The sequence below is a fragment of the Danio rerio genome, chromosome 5 (assembly GCF_052040795.2).
Source record: "Danio rerio strain M-AB ecotype USA chromosome 5, GRCz13ab, whole genome shotgun sequence".
Classification (NCBI taxonomy): domain Eukaryota; kingdom Metazoa; phylum Chordata; class Actinopteri; order Cypriniformes; family Danionidae; genus Danio; species Danio rerio.
In genome coordinates this window covers 61,739,205-61,765,000 of record NC_141025.1, presented here as the reverse complement: position 1 = coordinate 61,765,000, position 25,796 = coordinate 61,739,205, and the positions used below count along the sequence as shown (strand labels likewise).

The following is a 25,796-nucleotide window of genomic DNA, read 5'->3' as shown; positions in this document are numbered from 1 at the left end:
CAGAGTTTGTATGTAACAAAGCATACATGCTTTAAAACTGTCAGTTTTCAAAAGTTACTTAACGTTGTCCCTCTTTCTTCTGGAGTTTTTAGGAACAGCTATGTTTAATTTGGGGGGAAAGAAAAAAAAAAGTGATGTTTTGAAATACATTGGTTACACCAATATGGTGTAATGGTTAGAATTTCTAGGTTTCATCCAGACGGCCTGGGCTCAACTCCTGATTTTTTAATGCTTTTTAACCTCTAAAGTGTCCCAAGTAACATTAATAACAACACTTAGCCACAATTATTTGTATCGTAGTTGAATGCTACACTCAATACTGCCAGCAAATCACAATAATAACAAAGAGTAAACACTTTTTTATTTTAAGAATACTTTGCAGTAAAATTGAATGCATTAGTAAGTTTATTTTATCTACCTTCTGATGCAGAATTTTTTTGAAACATTTAATTATGTTTTTATGACCACGGGCATCTCACCAAAATATTTGACCTAATTCAAGTAACCAGTGCTGCAGTTTTTAAACACAAAATGTCTTTGCAAACTTTTTTGCGTATGTGTTAAAAGTCTAATTTTACACAACTCTTATAGCATCCGTTACAATGCATACAGTAAATGTCACAATAACCATTTCTACTGCCAATTATCTTTTGGTGTCTAATTCTTCACAATATATTTTTTTTTTTCACGAGAACTATGAATCTACAAAGGCAAGGCAAGGCAAAACAAGGCAAGTTTATTTCTATAGCACATTTCATACACAGTGGTAATTCAAAGTGCTTTACATAAACAGGAATAAAAGAGACAAGTATAAGAAAAATAAAAACAAATAATAAAAAAATATAAAAAATGATAAAAACAGATCAAATGTGTTAAAACAACTTATAAAAGAATGAAAAAGAAGAGAAAAACATATTAGTGTGATCTGTCAATAGTGCGATCTGTCTACAAAACTAAAAGAATAGTTGCCACTAAATCTACATTAATATCTTGTTCAACAGTGTCTAATGTACTGTGTATTAAAAATGTATTCTTTTGAACTGTCATGAAAGTTTGAGTTGTGAATGTTTTGGTTTTAAACCAGAGACAACCAACAATATTATGTATACCTTTTGTTCAAATACTTTTTCAAATGAAAGAGAAATTATGAAATTGTATGTCAGTGCATCTTTAAAACTAAATTGGGCAACAAATTTTAGGTTGTCTTGCTAAACTGACTACAAAACCGTTATACATGAGAACTGAATGTTATTGGGTTGAATTAAACGTTAACCAATTTTAATAAATGTTCTACAGTTTATACATTTGCTTTAAACAAGTGACCAGTCCTTGACACACTATGCAACATTCTAATTTTCTAAATATTTAAATATACATTTGGCATAAATACAGGGCTTTAATCAGTTTCAACAATGTTTCTATGATTTGTTTCACACCATCATGTTTTGCACCTAGCTCAATTTTTTACTTTTTTACAGGAAAGGCATAAACACTTGAGTTGATAAACTTTTATTTCAAGTAAATATACACTGAAATAGAGTAGTACAAAATGAACAAACATGGATTGCATTACCATAATAAAGACAAATTAACTAAGAAAAAAAAATACATATATACAGTCATACATTGAAGAAAAAACAGGGTACACCAGAACAATAAAGACATTACTGAATATTACCAAACAACAAAGAAATGCTGCTAAAAGCATTCTGTCATGTTCTAGTATGTGGCTAGTCATAACTTCCACAATCTCAGCAATATTTGTTATTTTGTTTTGTGAAATGAGTGACACACAAATATCTGTTATATATGTGGACATACATAGAACCTGCCTTACCCCCATCTCATCACTCAATTCAGTCAGCACCTCCAGAATTTTTGTATTGGTTGCACAGACAGCACCATTGCTATGAAAACACAGGTGTGTCAAATGATTTATCGTATCGGCCCATGAGTTTAAGGTCCCTCTCACAACGTCCATTTCTCTCTTGAGATGTTTCACACGTTTGCCATCTCCTGTACAATCATGTTTAGAATCACACGCATCATTAATGATCTTCTCCAGAAGAAAAACCATATGGTCCCTATAATGCTGTTTAAACATATTGTCCACAATAGACCTTATTTGACAATCAAAAACAGGGTTGCTCTCGTACTCAGGCCTTTCATGCGCATTACCCTCAGTATTTTGAGAACAATAGCAATCAACCATCTTTGCATGGTGGCTGTCAGAAAAAAAATCTGAAAATATTTTTAAGAAAACGTTTTTTCTTTAATCACAATACAAAGTTTGTCCCATAATCTGTGTAGATCATATAAAGTAGTACCTTAAAGATGCGGCCTGTGTCCTTAAACAGCGATAGTTCAGCCCTAATAGTTCAGTGCAAACAAGACCAAAGTAGGGGCTGTGGTCCTCAACGATAGTACTTTTTTATGTCTTTAATCTTCTTTTTACTCCTGATCAATTGGTTCTTGTAGAAAGCTTTAGGATCAGTGACTGTAGCCAGAAGTATTACTGTATACTTTTTATGTTTTTGTGATTTCATTTTAATATTTTTCTTACTGCAGTAAGCAGTTAAATTTGTGTTATTATAAGATTACCGTCTTTTATAAAGATTTGACATGTTCGCAGTTCATTTCAGTTAAGTCGACTCAAACAAATTTATTCTCTGTCTTAATACATGTGTCTATAACATTATGTAGAAAAATAATGTGCCCAATTAATCAAAGGGTGTCAAAATAACTACTAACCAAATGTACTTAGAACACGTACTGTAATAAAATTGTACGCGTAAAACAATGACCAAGCATACTGTAGGACAAATGACTAAACCCTTTGTGTTTGTATAAGTTTAAACATACTTAAGTGAGGTTTAAGTTTATTTCTGTGCGGCATCTAAATAAAATTTTGTAGATGTGTACACAGGCAGAGGACTGAATGTATGTTTTGTAATGAACTGCATAACAGAAGTGTACTGATAGCAGATTTACTGGGGTTGATGTGTATTGTGGAGCTCGGTGTGACAGGACATGACTTCTAAACAATCGAAGAGCATGTCTGACCAGTTTGATGGAATATTGAAAGGAATGTCAATTACAAAGTAAATAACATTAATTTAACCAGCTTTGTTGTTTTGATAGGAGTGAGGAACTTTTTTGTTCTGTTAAAACATAAAGAAATTTTAAAAATCAAGTTATGCATTATACGTTCTGGAGATATATAAACATACACTTTACCATCAGATAATCTACGAATAACAATATTCACCAATTTTATACAAAGGGTACCAAAACCGTTTGCCATTTCATAATTTCTCTTTCATTTGAAAAAGTATTTGAACAAAAGGTATACACTTTTCCAAGTGAAATGCACAGATAAAGCTTTTATATTCAGAGTGAAAAAACATTCTGTTAGATTTTAGTTTGATCATTTGAAAATGTGTTTGGCAGTAAAAAACATTGTTTAAAGAAACATACACTCCCAACAAATTGCGTGTAGTGACAAAAATCTTGATTAAGTGTATTTGTAGAAGAAAGCATCATTTACCCTGTAAAAAAGTAATCAGTCTACTTTCAAGAACTACTTGTAAACTTGACTAAGTTTGACAAATTTGTAAACTTACTAGATTTGACACTATTGTTTGAACATGTAAATAGTGGATTCAGTAGATAAACTAGAAAATTTTACTATAAAACATTAAGTAGATTTAACTAAGGGTTGGAGCTGTACTGTTTTAGATATACTGAGAGCCAATTTTTCTTCTTAAAATAAATATCAGCGTTATTCCATTATTCTGAATAATATACATATTTCTCTTTATATGATCAAGTATTTGCAATGAATTAAAAACAGTTTGAATTTAAAATTCAGTAACTAAGTTGTCTAGTAATGCAATTACTACAATTTATTGTAATACAATTACATTTTATTTATCTTTTGAAACAGAAATAACAATAATGTCTAAAGAGTGATAAGTCCTTTTTAGTAAATATTTTATGTTGATTTTTTAAACCAACACCAGTGATGACCAGTGCTCAAAACATTAGGCTTTGGATTAACTGTATTACAATGTGTGCCATAAATTACAGGACATGCATGTAAATAAATTGAAAACATGTTAGTCAAAGGAAAAGCTTTCATTTTAAATTGTTTTTCATAATAAAAGTTTTCATCAATTATAAAGACAACTTGAATTTACATCTGTGTTTTTCAACATTTTAGAATATTATATTTTAGATAACGTTGTTATAAAAGGTGTGACAATTTATTGTCAATAAAGATTAAGATTTGTTATTTACTGGATTAATATTGTAAACATTTTCCCAGAGATGGGTTGCGGCTGGAAGGGGGTCCGCTGCGTAAAAACTTGCTGGATAAGTTGGCGGCTCATTCCGCTGTGGCGACCGCAGATTAATAAAGGGACTAAGCCGACAAGAAATGTTGTAAACATATTTAAATTTAATAGTCAGACAAAGATACATTAAAAAGTTTGTTTGTCTTTAAATATGTATTAATGTAGTAATAATGTAACAAAAACAACATAACCTATTAACCCAGACAGCACACATACGTTGGGCCGACGTCGTGCCGACTTTCAAAATTCCATCGGCGCGATGTCGCTCAGGGAGCGTTTGCTAATTGGCAAAATGTCGCCGCGACGTCGGCAAATGATCGGAAACGCTGTCCGGCCGATGTTAGGACGACGCAACCGGAAATGCCGGCCGCTCCGCGGAGGCGCTGTTCTCAGGCGTTTTGCTCCATACTTATGGACCACTAGCTGCAGCAGCTGCTTATTTATAATAAACACGACACACCACTCTCAATAACAGTTGAAGATTTATTAATATTTTTCACAAACATACAAATAGATTAACATACTTTTATCACACATAACCATGTTTTACTACGTTTAAAACAAAACCAACAAGTTGTACTATAACCATGGCTGAAATACTGTGCAATAAAGATTTTAAATACAAAGTCCATTGCAGCATTTACATTAAGACCATAGGAATATTTACAAGTACTTCAAAACATGTACACTAAGGGTGACTATAGTTTACTATAGTAAAAACACAAATCACTTGTGTAAGCACATGTTATAATGCTTATAATTTCTTAAATAGTGTTAAAGAAAATGCATGTTTCCAAGACTATAATTTTAAAATACAAGATAATACCAGTCATGTGTTCAGTATCCAAAAGACTTTCTTCAGGGAGTTACAATAAAAAAAGAGTACACAAACACAAAATAAATACCAAGCAAACAATATTTACAGTAGTAAATAAAATCATACAAATTAAAATAATTGTCTGATAAAATTTTATTAAAGTCTGTAGTCAATTTTTTTTTTACATTTTTTTTATAAATGGCATTCAACAATTTGCAATCTCCTCTGAACTAATAACACACCAATAATATAAAATAATACTTTCTCAGAGATAACCAGTTTTTTTTAAGCAAACTCTAATGCACGACACAAAACAGATTTTTTCATTCTATATATATATATATATATATATATATATATATATATATATATATATATAAAATCCCTTAATTTCTGTTTAACGGAAATATTTTTTAACACATTTCTAATCACAATAGTTTTAATAACTCATTTCTAATAACCGAGTAAATAATATTTGACTAGATATTTTCAAGACACTTCTATACAGCTTAAAGTGACATTTAAAGGCTTAATTAGGGTAATTAGGTTAACTAGACAGGTTAGGGTAATCAGGCAAGTTATTGTATATCGATGGTTTGTTCTGTAGACAGTCGAAAAAAATTGCTTAAAGGGGCTAATAATATTGACCTTAAAATGTTTTTTAAAAAATTCAAAACTGTTTTTATTCTAGCCGAAATAAAAGAAATAAGACTTTCTCCAGAAGAAAACATAACATTTTCTTGCTCTGACCTATATTTATATAAATAAAACTGGTTGTAAATTGTGTACAATGTTCCAAGAAAACAGACAAAATTAAAAGAAATAACCTGTCATTTAGTTTTGTTTTATCTTGTAGAATGTTGCTTACACATAAAAGGGGATATATAGGTGGAATAAAAAGTGTGTCGCCATCCTCGAAATTGTTCTTGTATGTTGTCTTCATCTTTAGTCTTCACAAGTGAGGCTGGCCCAAACCGGGACTGCAGTAGCCAAATCTAATCCTTGTAGTGGGAACCCTTAAATAAAGCAAGAAACCAAAAGGAGAAAGATTAGCATTGCAGCAGTTCATATTACCACAAATATAAATTATTTGTTTCATGACATATAACTGGAGTATGTGTTATGCAAGTGACTAGCTAAAATGTGTCATTTAATTTAAACTTAAAGAGTGTGTCTGAGCACTAATTTTCAGAAAAGCCATTTGAAAGTTAAATTCCTTGTGAAATCATAATGAATGTTTTTTTTTGGTTTTTAGTATCATTGTGTTAGTATAAATGTGTCTCTAAATATATGTCAAATCTTCAGATACCACATTACATGCAAATTAAACTAAGTTTCGTCAACTAAAATGTCACACTGTACACCACATTTAATATATCATAGCTAGAGCCAGGAGGAATCTGCGGATGTTTTTTGCTATTTCTGCTGAAAATTTTGGTGGAAGTCTGCGGATTTCTGCGGAATTATTTTGGGAGTATCATAACTAAAACCTTAATATATGAAATAAAAAATAATATATTTTAAAGTTTTATTTAATGTTTAAAATGAAAATCCAATTAGATTCACTTTATTTGGTAAATAAAGCAAGTTTTCATGTAACATATCTAGTAAGACAGAAAATATTACTGTACAAACTGCATTGTACATAAATCAGATGAACATTTTCACATTAGTCAATAATATTACTGAAATTAATAAAAAAACTGAATAAATATAGATTTACACACATTTACTCAAGTAAATAAACAGAATTAATGATAGGCTAAACATCTGCGGAGTTCTGCGAAAAATCCGGGTGGGCCTAATCATAGCTTTATTTCTGCTACAAAAAGGTTTTTCAGCAAACAACTTCTATTATATGTAGGCTATAGAGGAGGATATAAAAAGAAATGATATATTCAACTCTCTAATTAAATGCACCTTATGCAGCTAATCAGGTCTTTTAGGCTTATTTGAAAACTTAAATGACGTGTTGGACCACAGTTGAACAACGCTCAGTGAGAATACTTTTTTTCCACAAATTCTTTTTGTTCTAAAGAAACATGTCTGATTGTTAGCAATCATCAAAGAGCAAACTTTTTTTTTCAAATAAATACTATGCTTTTAAAAATAAACTTTTCATACATCAAGAATACTAAAAATATGTTTATTTAAAATGTTTTATATATAAAAAAAACAGCTTGAGGAGAGAATCAGTACATTGGAATACTATTTTTTCAGAAGGATCATGTGACACTATTAATTATATACATTGTATTAAATTCACAGTATTACTGCTTGACTGTATTAATTAAATAAAGCTGACACTATCAGAAGAGAATTTACCATACCAACCTAAAAGCTATGAAACAGTAGTGTGTTTAAGATGTTACTTACTAGTCCTGTTGTACTTTGGAGAGGTTGTCTGACAGGAGGATCCCTTCAACTCAGCAGAATTCTCAGCAGACCATCAGCGTACACCAATCTAAGAATAAAATAAGCAATTTGTTAAAAACCAAAAATATATATATTTTATATTTCCAGGTTTATAGGAAAGAAGAAAGCTAAAGCAGATTTAAAATGTAGAAAAAAATAAAACCTATTGACAATTTAATGGCACAACATACCCTAAACTAAGCACGCTCAAATGGTTAATTTTAACTGTTAAGGATTCATTCATTCATTGTCTTTTGGGCTTAGTCCCTTTATTAATCTGGGGTCACCACAGCGGAATGAAAGGCCAACTTAGCCAGCCTATGTTTTACGCAGTGGATGCCCTTCCAGCTGTAACCAATACACACTCATTCACACACACTTATACACTATGGTCAATTTTAGCATACCCAATTCACCTATGTTTTTGGACTTGGGAAAACCGGAGCACCCGGAGGAAACCCATGCCAACACGGGGAGAGCATGCAAACTTCACACAGAAACGCCAACTGACCCAGCCGAAGCTTGAAGCAGCAACCTTCTTGCTATGAGGCGAACGTGCTACCCTCTGCGCCACCGTGCTGCCCTGTTAAGGAATCAGATTAATATAAATGAATTGACATGTTTATTTAGTGTCTGACACATTAAATATTGCATTTTTAAATATTGTTTTATTTTAAGATTTATTTCAGAATTAACTATAGAACCGGATATATCGTCACATTTTCTAATTAAATGCAAGAACATAGAAAAACAGAATATAGGCCAACTGAAAAAAAAATAAATAAAAAAATTCTGAGGGTATAATCTTGGATAAAAATATCACAGTTTCACAGTATTGTGATTACTGCTCTGAAATGTGTTTTTTTTATCTCTATGTAAAAAACAGCTACTTTTTCCCCATTGAACACAATATGTTTTGTTTTAAGAAACATTTAAAATATTTTGTAACAGTAAACATGCCAGGCTAAATAATAATTTAATAAAATAGTACTATCTTCATTAAAAACACAGACTCAAAAACACTGATTTCTTGTGAAGGCATAATAAGCTATTTGTTTTTCAGATGTTTGCTGAATCGTGAGCTGACCAGTAGCTTGTGATGTGGAGGGTCTTTTGCTGCTGTAAATAATGTTGGACTATTTTTTTAAGTCTTTGATAACGCGCTAAAAACCATATACAATGCATCCGGAAAGTATTGATACTTTACTTTTTGCACATTTTTAATGTTTCAGTCTTATTTCAAAATGGATTAAATTCATTAATTTCCTCAAAATTCTACCCACAATCCCCATAATGTGTGTTGACCCGATTTTAGTTAATCATTTACAAGTCAATATTGCCTATATGGATTGTAATTTTAAAAAAAAATTAACATGTAAAATTGCAGTGTTAAATGCAATGCCATCAAACATTTTAGACGCACCAGTGCAAAAAGCTAGTCTAGAGCAGAGCACTTGGAATGCTGGTGTAGTTCTAGTTAAATTCAGTTTAGTTAAAGCTGTATATGCAGCCGGTCTCAAGTATAGGATTTAGTATTTAACTAATCTTAACAACTAAACATTTACGAGTCTGTATTAGCCAGCTCATGTACTACAATGTAACATACTGTATATTGCCACCTTGTTACTTAAGCTTTCTTTAAAATATTTTGTGTTCAACCGATTAATTAATTCTTTCATTTAATTTTTTCTGTGCAATAGTATAGCTTACACTGGTGTATTTGTATGGACCCCCCAAAATAGCGGAGGCCACTTTCTGGCCACCCAAGTATAAACTTCTAGCCTAGCCACTGTGAACTACCTGTCTGTCCTGCTCCAGAACTCTTTGTCGGCTGCTTGTATGTCTGGATACAGCTGCACAAGTCTTTTAACACTGACAAATACAGCCTCTGCACATCCTCACAACCAGGAGAACAGAATGATCAGGAGGACCTGAAAAATATAACCAACTGAAATCAGTTGAAATGTATTTTGTCTTGTAATGATGGCACAAAAATAAATTATTTTTCACAAAGGATGTGCTGTTACCTATGAAACATTCTATAATGAATGATCTTTTTGATCCTGTTTCCTTGATGTCATTCAGTCAGAGATGGTTTGGACATTTGATTGTATCTAAACTGTAATGAATTTAAGTTACACAAACATTGATAGCAGGACCATTGATCTTGTAACTTATACAAATTGTTAAGTATTGAACAAGTCTGCAACCAAACTAGTCAAGTTAATAATACTAATCTCAACTCAACTATGATTAGTTGTCTTGTTTCTGCTGCCCAGACGGTCACACCTGCTTATAAAAAAAGGAAAAAGTATGGTATTTTTACAACAATGAAACTGCAAACAACTTAACTATAAGGGGGTAAGCAGTGAGCATCTTTTATTATAAGCAATTTACTGAATACTTTGTCACTGGTATTACCTAAAAACCAAACGTCCCAAGTTTGGCTCATAGCTGTCCACACATCTGCCCAGTAGCTTGTGGTAATACTGAAGACACTGATCAGCTGGTCCAACTGAGTTTGGAGTTGAACTGCAATCAGGCATCCAATACTGCAAAGAAAGAGAAACTCACTTTGGGTTAACAAATAATGTAATCCCACACATTTCAAGTAATTGTGCAGTTAATTCTCTTAAAATGAATGAATGAATTCTCTTATTGAATTTTCTGAGAGCTTATGAATATATTTTGTCTTCCCAAAATAGCATGTGCTGAAACACAACATTATATAAATATAATTTAATAAGAGCGTGACGTGGTGGCACAATAGGTAGTGCTGTCGCCTTACAGCAAGGATGCTGACTCGAGCCGCAGCTGGATCAGCAGGCATTTCTGTGTGTAGTTTGCAAATTCTCTCTGCGTTTGGTGGGTTTTCTCTGGGTGCTCCGGTTTTGCCTACAAGTCCAAAGACATGGGGTACAGGTGAATTGGGTAGGCTAAATTGTCTGTAGTGTATGAGTGAGAACAAGCGTATATGGTTGTTTCCCAGTGATGGCTTGCAGCTGGAAGGGCATCCACTGCGTAAAACATATGCTGGATAAGTTGACAGTTCATTCCGCTGTGGTTACCCCAGATTAATAAAGGGACTAAGCAGAAAAGAAAATGAATGAATGAATGAATGAATGAATGAATGAATTTAATAAGAGTTAAACTGATCTGTTAACATGTCTGTCAGGAGCTGATCTACCTGTTGTCAAACTGATGAAAATGTTTTCTCAATTTACTTTAACATTTTTGTGTTTGTTTATGTTTTTATAACTTGCAGCCATTGTTAAATTTAAAAGTATTTTAAACATGCATGGACATCTAAATGCATATAGGGCACATATCTCAAAACATTATGAAATATTTCCAGATAAATCAATTTTGAATTAAAATGTATATTAATCTCCAGACTTGCATCTCCCTGATCTTTTTAAAAGAACGGCCATTCGTTTGCTCATCACTGTTTGACAAGTGTCTGGCAGTATGTCAAAAATATACTTACATATAAAGATGTTCATCAGCAACACGGCACTTAGGTTAAACTTAGACCTCCTTTTCAGTTGATGTGGAAAACAAAAGCAAAAGAAAGAAAAAACAAAACGACTGAATACAAGTTGCATATCATGCCTGTACAAATCAAAATTCATTCATTTAGGGCTTAAACTGACTTAAGGATGAGTTAAGGTGTAAGGGATGGGTGAACAGTGTAAATATACATGTAATTCATAGCTATGATGTAAAGCTAAATTTTCAGCATCATTACTCAAGTCTTCAGTGTCACTTGATCTTTCAGAAATCTTTTTTTAAGATGTTGATTTAGTGCTTGAGGTTGAACTAATATAATGGTGATTATCAAATGGTGCTGATTTGCTGCTCAAGAAACATTTCGGATTGCTATCAATGCTAAAAACAGATGTGATGACAAATAATTTAGTGTAAACTTTTTTCTAAGATTTAATAAATCAATTAATCATAAAAAATTAAACAAAATGAAAATCACAAATATTACTTCATTAGCAGCAAATCTGCATATTTATTAAGTTCTGAAGAATCATGTGATGTGAAATTTAATACCACTAACATGTTTCAATGTCAAAACTTTCTTAAAACAACTGCTATAAAGACAAGTAACAGATACATAATATATAGACATGTAACATGTGCATAATGATGTGCAATGGAAATTCATATGAATTAATGCTATGCTTAAAGTTACCTGTCTTTCCTGTATCTCTGTGATCAGCTCCCTTCAGAAATTTAGGAATCTTGAGTTATATTTTCTGTAGCAGGAGGTTATTCTCTCACTCCTGAAACCACAGAACACTTTTTTACTTAACATTTAGTTTAAGATACCATGAAATATCAAAACACGACTGAACTTTTGATTCACGGTCCTTTACAGTAACGTTACAATTCGTATTTTAGACTACATATGGAGTGCATTCAATAAAACATTGACAAAACCTCTCATCTACACATAAAGAATAAATAAAAGCCAAAACTTTAACAAACAAGTTTAACAAGAGCTAACATTAAGTAAGTTAACGTAATATTACCCCGACGCTAACGTTACCAGTGCTAATATGCTAACGGACTTTTACGAAGACTTACCACTCTTATATAACATAATATTCAACTGAATATTCATCAATTGCTAATAATAAATGTGTGAGGAACAGTTTTATGTAGTATTTGCTTTGTTTTAGGGACTAAACTTACCTGAAAACAGTCAAAACGGCAGCTTGAGAGAAGTCGTGTTGTGTCTTTTAGGTGGTGTCGTGTCGTGTTGTAGCTTCGTTTCCCATAGCAACATCCTCTCCGCTCCAGTGTTGGAAGCAAGACGCGCGCGCGCACATTAAAGTCTTGCAGTATTACATTTATAAACATGATCACTTCATAGACAATTTAAATAATAACCTTGTATTTTATATCTTGAATTTAAAATGTATTTAGCAGTTTTATATACGCTATTATCTTTAAGACGAGCTTTATAGCCTACTAAACTGTTACAAAACAAACACTTTATTTGTGCATTCACTGTCAAAAATAAATAACCAATAAATATAAATGCAAGTATATAAAAAAAAAATGTCACTCTGTAAAAAGGCGTTTATTTTAATTAAACAGCCGAAATGCAGAACATACTTGATTTTTACACTGGGAAAAATGTATTAGAAAAAGACACAATAAAAATAGCAAACAGCAGTTAACACCAGAAAAAAATAACGTTTTCATTATTAAAGCATAACAATAAAACTTTTTATATTTTAATGAATTGAAATCATGTATTGTAGGCATTTTGGTCAGTTTTACTGCATTAATGTAGGCTATTTAAAGCTGGACCGACCGACGCAGTAGACATGATGCATGTCGCGTTTGTCTAATTTATTATGCACGCAGAAACTTACTTGTAAACCAAATATGTTGCCGGATTCTTTCATGGGCATGAGAGATCAAGTGCTTATGAAGTGCTTCGTCGGCCTCTGGTCGTTAACCGACGCAGAGCCGACGTTTGTTGAGCTGGAACAATAGAACACACGACCGAACGATCATGCGTATGTTTGGCCGACCATATACCGATGTTAGAATTAAAGGGGCCGACGTGTTGACCTTCGGCCGACGTCGGCCCAACGTATGTGTGCTGTCTGGGAATGAACATATTTAGTAAATACTGTGTCATGTATTCAAACATACAAAGCCAGACAAAGCTCTCTCGAGCGCGCGCACACGTACACACACACACACACACACACACACACACACACACACACACACACACACACACACACTCACACTCACACTCACACTCACACACACACACACACACATACATACATATGCATACAGTTGACTGCGTGTGGATATATCCCAGATAGCAAAATACACTCGGGCCAGTTCCGGCTAGATTGTCGCCTGCCGAAGACTTACCCCTCGGCCCAACTCCGGCTGCCGGACTCGGGCCGGATGCCTGTGGACTCACTGCCCGATTCCGGCCCGAATCAAGCGGGCCAGATGCGGCGGCCGTAAGCGAGCCGACGCTGCGCATCCGCGCCGGAATCGGCGCGAGGGTAATGTGCGCTGCGGCCCGGAGCTGGCGCGACTCCGTATTTATACACCTTATAAAACCTTTTGGTATTACATTGGTACTTGATATATGGTATTACAACCATTTGAATTTATACAACAGCAAACACAGGCTATAATGTAAACACAAAGTGTAAGCACTGTGTTTAACCTTTGAATAAAGTGCAAACTGCATACATATTCTGTAACGAAAATAATCAGACAAATGACAACATAAATAAATGTTAAACGTTTATTAATTGCACGAAAAAAATAGTACTAAAATTTTATAAATAATTTTGTAGTGCACAAGAATATCAATATAAAAACAACAATAAAACAACACAATAAAGACACACAGAAAGATTTAAACAAAAATCTAAAAATTACACACAAACACAGATGTTTTTAAAACAACCCTGTTTTCCCAATAGACTTGAATTAAAATTTGTACAAACAGCTAAATTTTATATAAACCTAAATATAGAAACCAATTTAAGATATAGCAAGAAACATCTTAAAAATACCAATGACAATCCGTAAAATATCCAAGTCAAACTTGTAAAAAGTACTGCAGAATTCTGAAGAAACATCTTGAAACATTTTTTAATAAAACATTAAAATAATAATAAACAAACAAATATATATATATATATATATATATATATATATATATATATATATATATATATATATATATATATATATATAAATAATTGCAGAAGTATAAAGTCAAACTTATTTTTAAATAAACTTGAACAAAATCAATTGCACAAACAGCAAGACATGAGTGAGATGATTATACATTTCATATATATACACGTCTTGTGCAATTTTATATTTATAATTTTATTTGTATTACGTTTATTAAAAATGTATCAAGATGTTTCTTCAGAATTTGGCGCACACACATACATACATACATACATACATACATACCTACCTACATACCATACATATATACACACACACATACACACATATATATACCAGAGGTGGGACCAAGTCATTGTTTGGCAAGTCACAAGTAAGTCTCAATTCATTGCCCTCAAGTCCCGAGTCAAGTCCCGAGTCAAGACAGGCAAGTCCCGAGTCAAGTCCCAAGTCAAAGGCAACAAGTCTCAAGTCAAGTCCAAAGTCCTATAGTTTGATTTTCGAGTCTTTTCGAGTCTTTTTAACAGAAAAATAAAATTTAAACAGATTATGTATGGCTGTAAGATCTGTATTTATTAAACAAACCTTTTTTTAATGAAAGAACATTGCTTAGATATATAAAGATACAAATGTAATTTTCTGAAAAAGTGCAAAACAGTGCTGCGTCTCGTCTACACAGCCTATTGCACAAGAATGAGTTCCACCAAAAAAAAGACTCCATTTTGCTTCACATCACACAGAAATTGCAGGTCTACTGCTGTCTAGTTCATTAAGTTTAGTTGTGCTATGTTATGTCTTCAGTGATCAACTTGTGATTAACTAAAACTACATAAACAACCTCAATGAGGCAGCAGTAGACCAACAACTCCTGTATGCTGCAAAGTAAAATTGAGTGAACTTGGTATTTTGTCAATTGAATCTCGTGTGTGCTAAAGAGATGGAGATGCCAATCTGTCTAGCAGCAATGTAAAATGGTAGCACATATTCTAAATGAAGTAGGCTACTTCATACAAACAATAACGTTGTTTTCTTCACATAACGTTGAAGAGCTTTGCTCTCTACCTTGTGTGACGCTCGTGCACCGATTTCCTCTGTGGACAAAACTGCTTGCGAGCTCTCAAATATACGCTGCTCACGCGCAAATTTTCTCGCTCTCAAATATGCACTGCTCACACACACATTTTCCTGCGCGCTCTCAGAGATTATATATAGAATTTGTGTCTTGTGTTTCCTCTTCCTTTTGTGCTTTTTGATATGATTTATATTGAGGCTCTATTTATTAACAATAACCAAAATACTAAAATAGACTTACATATTACATTTTTTATCTAATAAACCACAACATTTTGGCTGTATGTTTTATGATGAGATATTTCCAGTTTCAAACACTTAAAGACACAGAGAATAGAGGTTGGATGTAAAGAATGCATTTTGTTTTACAAACATTTATTAAACATCTAAAAGGTTCACCATACTAATCAAATAAAAAACATTTAAACCAAAATATAACTAACGCAAGCAGAAATGTAACTGTGATAAAAATAAGGAAAAACTTGATTTGGCATTATAGCCTACTGTACTATTCACTCTTTAAATAAATCTCACTATCAATCCCATTTTATCATGGCAACTAAAATAAAGTGAACACGTCTTTGCTGTCCTCCACATTATTGATGAGATTGTGGAGGACATTTTCCATGTCATCCTCTTCATTTTGAGGAAAAGCTGTTCCACAGGGCCCCTGAACACATCTATTGGCATGGACAGGGTTTTGAACAGTACTATAGTAAAGTACTTTAATTAATCTGTTGGGGTAATATTATAGTTGCTATGGTAACACAACTGTAATATAAACAAATGACCCAGTGCTGTAGTTTTTTACAGTATTGGGTATATTATACTACAATTCACCACACTTTTCTTTAGTAAAACTACACTCTGTATTTCATTTTATTAGTTCACTATTCTTAATACTACAGTATGCTGAAGCATTCATTAACAACTTGTAAATAATACTAGGCTTAAACATAGGCAGTATGCCTAACTCTCAAAAACACTAGTATTTATTATAGAATTTACCTTAACCTCATAGTTTTTCGTGTATTGTTACTAAATAGTGTAGCAATATACAAACCATATCAACATTCTGGAATAATCAATTTACCAGGAGGATCTCTGGAGAGCAAAAGCAGGAAAATTATGAAGCGCCAGTGTGGACAAAACTCAAGCAAACGCAGAGAGACTGAATACGTGCACGAGAGACCAGCCAATCAGATTGAAGTACCTGCCCACTGGTGAAAGTAATGTCAGAGCCAATCAGATTTTTCTTTCTTTTCATAAAGAACGGGGTTCGAATCCCACTTAGGCACTTGTAAACAATCATTTTAGAACATTTTGTCAAAAATCCCTACTGAAAAAACAGCCTAAACCAGCCTAGGCTGGTTGGCTGGTTTTAGAGGGGTTTTGGCCATTTCCAGGCTGGTTTCCAGCCATTTCCAGCCTGGTCTTAGCTGGTCAGGCTGGGAGATGACCAGCTAAAACCAGCTATGTCCAGCTTAAACCAGGCTGGTCAAGCTGGTTTTAGCTGGATTTTGCTGGTCAGTTTCCTGGAAATGACCAAAACCCCTCTAAAACCAGCCTGGTCGACCAGCTAAAACCAGCTTACCAGCCTAGGCTGGTTTAAGCTGGATTTTTCTGCAGGGATATTGTTATGTTTAACCATTTATTAGAGCCACAAAGTATCTAAAACTTGTTTTCATGTTTGAATAGCCAATAAATGTGCTAAATAAATTAAAATAGAAATACCCACAGTGAAACAGTTAAATAAATTTAAATATTAGTTTAAATACATTCATAGTGGTTTTAAATATCTTTTAATATGTAAAGTAGAGAAGTTCACATTCAACAAACTGAATAAAAGAAGTCTTTGTTTTTAGTTTATTTAAAAACAATTACAAATGGAGTAATTCAACTCACAATATAATGATCTCATTGAGTGATGGAATAATAAAGGTAAAACTTTAATTGAATGATCAGTCAAGTTTTTCCAAATAAAATCTGTTAAAATAAGAGTCCTACAAAACAGGAACAAAGACATTCATGAAACAAAATGTGATTGTTAATTGTATTTTTTATTAGATGGTTGGTTTTAAGTACTTTAAAAATAGTAGATAATCCTTAAATATAGAGGGGGAAATACAGAAAAACAAACAAACAGAAATTTAACAATATAGATGCATTACATTACAATCTCACAATAAAATTTTTTATTAAAAACCATATAGAGGACTAAAATATTGCTAAGAGGCATAACATCAACAATAATAAAAATACCTTTAAGGTTTTAAATACTAAATAAAATTAATAGTATTAATCCAAAATATGAAAAATGTAACTTTACAATAAGGTTGTATTAATTAATTAAGTTTATGCATGTACTAATGTGAACAAACAATACAGTGCAGTTCATTACAGTATTCATTATTTTATGCTTTCATTAATGGAAATAAAATTATTGGTTAATTCTTGTTAACTCACAGTGCATTAACATTAATGTTAACAAGCATAACTTTAAATTGTAATAATGCAATAGTAAATGTTAAACTATAATTAATAAAGGTTTAGAAGTATAGTTCATTATTAGTTCATGTTAGTACATAGTTTAACTAAAGAAACCTTATTGCAAAATGTCACCAGAAAATAACAAAAAACTTTTTTTTTTTTCCAGTTTTAATAGCTTTAAAAATAAATTATATATCTAGTTATTATGGCATGTAATTAATGTTAATACTAATTAAATAGTTAGAAAATACTGTCAGAGGATGGGCAAAACACAAAGATAAAACATAACCCAGATAGCAAAATATACTCGGGCCAGTTCCGGCTAGATTGTCGCCTGCCGGAGACTAACCCCTCGGCCCAACTTCGGCTGCCGGACTCGGGCCGGATGCCTGTGGACTCACTGCCCGATTCCGGCCCGAATCAAGCGGGCCAGATGCGGCGGCCGTAAGCGAGCCGACGCTGCGCATCCGCGCCGGAATCGGCGCGAGGGTAATGTGCGCTGCGGCCCGGAGCTGGCGCGACTCCGTATTTATACACCTTATAAAACCTTTTGGTATTACATTGGTACTTGATATATGGTATTACAACCATTTGAATTTATATAACAGCAAACACAGGCTATAATGTAAACACAAAGTGTAAGCACTGCGTTTAACCTTTGAATAAAGTGCAAACTGCATACATATTCTGTAACGAAAATAATCAAGACAAATGACAAAATAAATAAATGTTAAACGTTTATTGATTGCATGAAAAAAATAGTACTAAAATTTTATAAATAATTTTGTAGTGCACAAGAATATCAATATAAAAACAACAATAAAACAACACAATAAAGACACACAGAAAGATTTAAACAAAAAAAATCTAAAAATTACACACAAACACAGATGTTTTTTAAAACAACCCTGTTTTCCCAATAGACTTGAATTAAAAATTTGTAAAAAACAGCTAAATTTGATATAAACCTAAATATAGAAACCAATTTAAGATATAGCAAGAAACATCTTAAAAATACCAATGACAATCCGTAAAATATCCAAGTCAAACTTGTAAAAAGTACTGCAGAATTCTGAAGAAACATCTTGAAACATTTTTTAATAAAACATTAAAATAATAATAAACAAACAAATATATATATATATATATATATATATATATATATATATATATATATATATATATATATATATAAATAAATAATTGCAGAACAAAATCAATTGCACAAACAGCAAGACATGAGTGAGATGATTATGCATTTCATATATATACACGTCTTGTGCAATTTTATATTTATAATTTTATTTGTATTACGTTTATTAAAAATGTATCAAGATGTTTCTTTACAATTTGGCGTACACACATACATACATACATACATACCATACATATATACACACACACACACATATATATATATATATACACATATACATATATATATATATATAAATGCAAATGAAAGAAACAAATTGTTCAAGTATCAGGGAACATCCTAATACACTTAAAATGTTGTTTAAAAAATAAAACAAAATAGTGATGTAGACATTTGACACATTAGCTTTCTCTTCTTTCTTCCTCCATCCCTGTCAGGGGCAAGTTGTAGCTACCTTGTAATGCATTTTTCCACTTCTTTATCAGTGGCGTGGTATGGACATTTGTCCTCACTCCATCTGTGATTAAAAGATAAACAGATAATTAGTAGTGAACAAGTACTAATTTAAAAAAAAAAAGAAAAAATTAGGAAAAAAGTAGGCTACCTACGAAGCAAAAAAAAAAACTATAAAAAAAACAAATAAACTTAAAACACTTTGAAATTAGCAAGAGCTTGAACTTACCAGTTTCTTCATTTGTTCAGGCTGCTCCTTTAGTTGATTTTCAAGCTTTTCCAAATCAAATTGGCCAAAGGAAGGTCAAATGTGTTCACATCTGGAATTTCATCACGTCTGTTTTGGTTTTGTGAGAATCAGGCCCAGCTGCTGCTTTATGACGTTGCATGATTTTAAAACTTCAGTCAGTCGTGCTAAAAAAGAAAAATAACAGATTAGTATAAATCAACCTGTAGCTTATTCTCATAAAACTTCTGTAAATACAACAGTGGGTTAGACACTGCTGATATTCTCTAGTTGATCTTTACTTTCTAGCTGCATTAAACCTTAACAAATTTAGTGATGTCTTCAATTCTTACAAAGACATCACGAGATGCAATAAGTTCTGTCTTGATCTCAAACTGCACTAGAACAAAGACTGTAAATGTTCATAGGTGTACTGCAGGAGTGTCCAAACTTTTTGGGCCGAGGGCCAGATGCAAAAAAACAAACGTTGTCGCGGGCCAAATTTTACATACATCACACAGACATATATATATGTCTGATATGACATGATATATATATACATGATATATATATATATGACATGATATATATATATACAGTTGAAGTCAGAATTGTTAGCCCCCCTAAATTATTAGCCACCGTTTATTTTTTCCCCAATTTCTGTTTAACGGAGAGTTAAACATTTTTTCCACACATGTCTAAACATATTAGTTTTAGTAACTCATTTCTAATAACTGATTTATTTTATCTTTGCCATGATGACAGTAAATAATATTTGACTAGATATTTTTAAGACACTTCTATACAGCTTAAAGTGACATTTAAAGGCTTAACTAGGTTAATCAAGTTAACTAGTCAAGTTAAAGTAATTAGGCAAGTTAATTTATAACAATGGTTTGTTCTGAAGACTTAAGGGGCTAATAATTTTGACCTTAAAATGGTTCATAAAAAAAATTAAACCGCTTTTTATTCTAGCCGAAATAAAACATAAGTCTTTCTCCAAAAGAAAAAATATTATCAGACATACTGTAAAAATGTTCTTGCTCTGTTAAACATCATTTGGGAAATATTTAAAAAAGAAGAAATAAATCAATGAGGGGCTAATAATTCAGACTTCAACTGTGTGTAGATAGACAGACAGACAGACAGACAGACAGATAGATGATAGATAGATCATAACAAGAACTGCTGCTTAATTGAATGCATGTAATAGCGACACCCGGTGGTTATTTATTGAATTACGTTCATTTTTGTATAGCGGGCCAGATTCTATTGATATTTATAAAAAGCCTCGCGGGCCGCAGATGGCCCGCAGGCCGTAGTTTGGACACGCCTGGTGTACTGGAATGTACAGTATCTGTGCATCTTGATGGTGGTCTTAAGATTTCTGCCATAGTCATTGATGGTGATGGTACTTGTGGTGCTGCATTGATTTCTGAAATCTTCATACCTGCCTTTTATCCAGCCTCTTTGTTCCAAGTAATTTTTCTTCATCACGGTATAGATGTGTCTATACTGTCCCTTAATCAGATACATTTACAAAACAAAACATCACTTTAGTATAGTGCCAGGGCAAAACTCACAGGTTGTAATAGATCAATGACATAATGTTGACAGTATGTGTTTAAAATAATTGCAAACAAACCTGTTCTGTCTTTAGATGTATGACAGGCGATCATCATCCTCATCTGTCTACCAGTCAGAAATCACAGTTGCGTGTGGATGTTTGAGTCGAGCTTCCTCATATGCATCTATAATAAAACATCACATTGTTGTTAACCTCCCGTAAAGAAAAGTTCAAACCCTGAAATACTATCAAAGTTAATTAATGCATATAATACCTATAGTGTAAATAATCAGTACACAGAAGGTTGCACAAGATTTATTCGGAGATTCATGCAGAGTGACAGCCTTATGAATCTGAGACATAGATTTGTAAGATGGTCAAGCACATGCATTATTCTGTACCCATGAAGATTAACCTACCATTGTGAAAAATGTTTGATGATGATAGCCAATAACAATAAACCATTTCAGCTGTTTGTGAAGCAATTAGTAATGTAACGTCTGAAAAGCTCAATCTATGTTGAAAATATATCAGCAGTTTACAGCTTATAATGGACTTTTAGCACACAACTATAGCATGCCTATTCACGTTCAAAAGAGTGTGCCATTGACTTCTTTGGTCGTGATGTGCTGCAAAATGATGTCACTAACCTTTGTTAAACAAGAACAATGAGACTTAACCAACAAATATTGTTACCCATTCATTTAAATCAGAATTTATCACTGTCAATAACATAAAAAACAAAACAAAAAAACATCAAAATCTGCTTTAAGACGTTCAGTTTTACATTAACTGACCATTACAGCTTGAACAAAAGATATAATTGATTCACATAGGCTAACACATATGAATTAAAGTGCATAGTAATATATTTCTCTCGGATAATTTAAAGAGAATAGTAAACAGTCGAGTTTCCATCATTTTCGTGACTAACTGCATAAACAAGATAAACAATAATATTTTATTAATCCAAAACGATTCGTTTTTGTTTACACATAATCACAGAATTAATACTGTTGGAGAAGTATACGCCTGTACAATGATTTTTTCAACATCCACGGTACTTTATAATGTTAAATCAGGAAAAAAACACGTTTTGCCAAGTTAGTTAATGGATTCGTCTACAGAAACTTTCTTTAACGCAGTTAGCATACACACAAATTCGTTTCATGTTTCTTTAAAATAATTAAAATAGTTTTCAGTTACTACACACGTTACAATCTAACATTGTGTAAAAGGAAAAGGAACTTTCAGACGTGTTTGTAACTGTTAGCGTTAGCATACATTAGCTCCAGTCGTGTTTCTTAAAGCAAGTTACATTTCGTATCAAACTGTTTTAAATTACTAAACGCTGTTACAACCAAACACCGTGGAAATGTTTTAAGCTCTAAATTCGCTAATTATACAGAACACAAGCAGTAAAAAGCTTACCTTTCTGACCGGACTCCACGTGAAATGTTTGAAAAACCAACCCTTTTCTTCTTTTGATCTTCGTGCCATGGTGGTTGACAACCAGCTTTTTGGAGCATTACCGCCACCGTCTGGATTGGAGTTTGGATCAGGAATTTAGTAACGCATGTGTTTATTATGAAACCAACTTCTGCTTTAAAACAAAAACAGTCAGCACAGGAGCGTGCTATCTCAAAAATAAGCGAATTTTACATAGTTTTTCTCTAGATGACATGTATAATCTATTTATAAATAATATTGTTTTGTTTGCGTCTAAACATTGCGACCATCCACACTAAATATTCTTTTTTTTTTTTGCTATCGTACCATGAATATTTTCTCAAATTATCATTAAACGTGGAGCTAACAGATTACTAGATAAAATAAGAACTTAATCGGTTGCCATCAGCCGAGTCCTTGCCAGAATCGGCCAGGATATGGTTGACCGGAATCGGGCCAGTGCTTTACAGCCGCATCACAACCGCATGTGCGCGAGCGAGCTGCGGGCCGCACTCGGCCCGGATAACACTCGCCGATGCCGAGTCGGAGCCGGAGGCGCCGAGGGGCAGCCGAGCTTGGGGCCGATTACTGCCTGCTATCTGGGAATATGCGCATTGACACAAACGACCAAGTGCAAAAACATAAATTACAGCCATGTTCATTCATAATTATATGATATAAATCACGAGAGGGTAAATTTGGTTTAAAAAAACTGAAGTTCATTGACTTATACACAACAGTAAAACAATGCTTTTGCACAACAGTAACACATTGCGAGTAGTAAAGTCTCTTACCTTTGACAGATGTTGTAAATCCGCTGAATAAAACAAAAGGAGCAGACCGCGGATGTGTTTATTTCACTCTCCGAGTCAGAATGAAAATGGCATCTTCAAATTTCCCGCTGGTGCAAAAACACGGAAGTGCGCCACAAAGCGCTAGTGGTCGAAAGTATGCGTGCATGCTCTCTGTCACACACGCATACACAGGCAGAGATAGAGCGTTCTGTGTCAACATACTTTTTATCTTTGGGCTTTTTATAGAAAGTAGCAAGTCTTTACAAGTCAATAGGCGCAAGTCCAAGTGAAAGTCCGAGTCATTTATGTTCAAGTCCAAGTCGAGTTGCAAGTCTTTTCATATTTTGTCAAGTCGAGTCTGAAGTCATCAAATTCATGACTCGAGTCTGACTCGAGTCCAAGTCACATGACTCGAGTCCACACCTCTGATATATACATATACATATATATATATATAAATGCAAACAAAAGAAACAAATTGTTCAAGTATCAGGGAACATAATAATACACTTAAAAAGTTGTTTAAAAAATAAAACAAAATAGTGATGTAGACATTTGACACATTAGCTTTCTCTTCTTTCTTCCTCCATCCCTGTCAGGGGCAAGTTGTAGCTACCTTGTAATGCATTTTTCCACTTCTTTATCAGTGGCATGGTATGGACATTTGTCCTCACTCCATCTGTGATTAAAAGATAAACAGATAATTAGTAGTGAACAAGTACTAATGTAAAAAAAAAAAAAAAAAGAAAAAATTAGGAAAAAAGTAGGCTACCTACGAAGCAAAAAAAAAAACAATAAAAAAAAAACAAATAAACTTAAAACACTTTGAAATTAGCAAGAGCTTGAACTTACCAGTTTCTTCATTTGTTCAGGCTGCTCCTTTAGTTGATTTTCAAGCTTTTCCAAATCAAATTGGCCAAAGGAAGGTCAAATGTGTTTACATCTGGAATTTCATCACGTCTGTTTTGGTTTTGTGAGAATCAGGCCCAGCTGCTGCTTTATGACGTTGCATGATTTTAAAACTTCAGTCAGTCGTGCTAAAAAAGAAAAATAACAGATTAGTATAAATCAACCTGTAGCTTATTCTCATACAACTTCTGTAAATACAACAGTGGGTTAGACACTGCTGATATTCTCTAGTTGATCTTTACTTTCTAGCTGCATTAAACCTCAACAAATTTAGTGATGTCTTCAATTCTTACAAAGACATCACGAGATGCAATAAGTTATGTCTTGATCTCAAACTGCACTAGAACAAAGACTGTAAATGTTCATAGGTGTACTGCAGGAGTGTCCAAACTTTTTGGGCGAGGGCCAGATGCAAAAAATCAAACGCGGGCCAAATTTTACATACATCACACAGACACACACACACACACACACACACACACACACACACACACACACACACACACATACATATATATATATATATATATAAGTAATTTTTCTTCATCACGGTATAGATGCGTCTATACTGTCCCTTGATCAGATACATTTACAAAACAAAACATCACTTTAGTATAGTGCCAGGGCAAACCTCACAGGTTGTAATAGATCAATGACAATGTTGACAGTATGTGTTTAAAATAATTGCAAACAAACCTGTTCTTTCTTTAGATGTATGACAGGCGATCATCATCCTCATCTGTCTGCCAGTCAGAAATCACAGTTGCATGTGGATGTTTTAGTCGAGCTTCCTCATATGCATCTATAATAAAACATCACATTGTTGTTAACCTCCCGTAAAGAAAAGTTCAAATCCTGAAATACTATCAAAGTTAATTAATGCATATAATACCTATAGTGTAAATAATCAGTACACAGAAGGTTGCACAAGATTTATTCGGAGATTCATGCAGAGTGACAGCCTTATGAATCTGAGACATAGATTTGTAAGATGGCCAAGCACATGCATTATTCTGTACCCATGAAGATTAACCTACCATTGTGAAAAATGTTTGATGATGATAGCCAATAACAATAAACCATTTCAGCTGTTTGTGAAGCAATTAGTAATGTAATGTCTGAAAAGCTCAATCTATGTTGAAAATGTATCAGCAGTTTACAGCTTATGGACTTTTAGCACACAACTATAACATGCCTATTCACGTTCAAAAGAGTGTGCCATTGACTTCTTTGGTCGTGATGTACTGCAAAATGATCTCACTAACCTTTGTTGAACAAGAACAATGAGACTTAACCAACAAATACTGTTACCCATTCATTTAAATCAGAATTTATCACTGTCAATAACATAAAATAAAAAAAAAAAAACATCAAAATCTGCTTTAAGACGTT

The 25,796-nt window shown here is 33.1% G+C and overlaps 1 protein-coding gene and 1 long non-coding RNA gene across 4 annotated transcripts in view; one reads left to right on the top strand and one right to left on the bottom strand.

Moving 5' to 3' along the window:
* Window positions 1-25,796, bottom strand: part of LOC147844409 (uncharacterized) — a 681,160-nt gene that overhangs the window by 440,747 nt on the left and 214,617 nt on the right. The window lies entirely within an intron of this gene.
* On the top strand, window positions 4,826-5,348 carry LOC147844413 (uncharacterized). The gene is made up of 2 exons (XR_015491883.1): window positions 4,826-5,089; window positions 5,136-5,348. It is a non-coding gene; the product is annotated as an uncharacterized LOC147844413 (long non-coding RNA).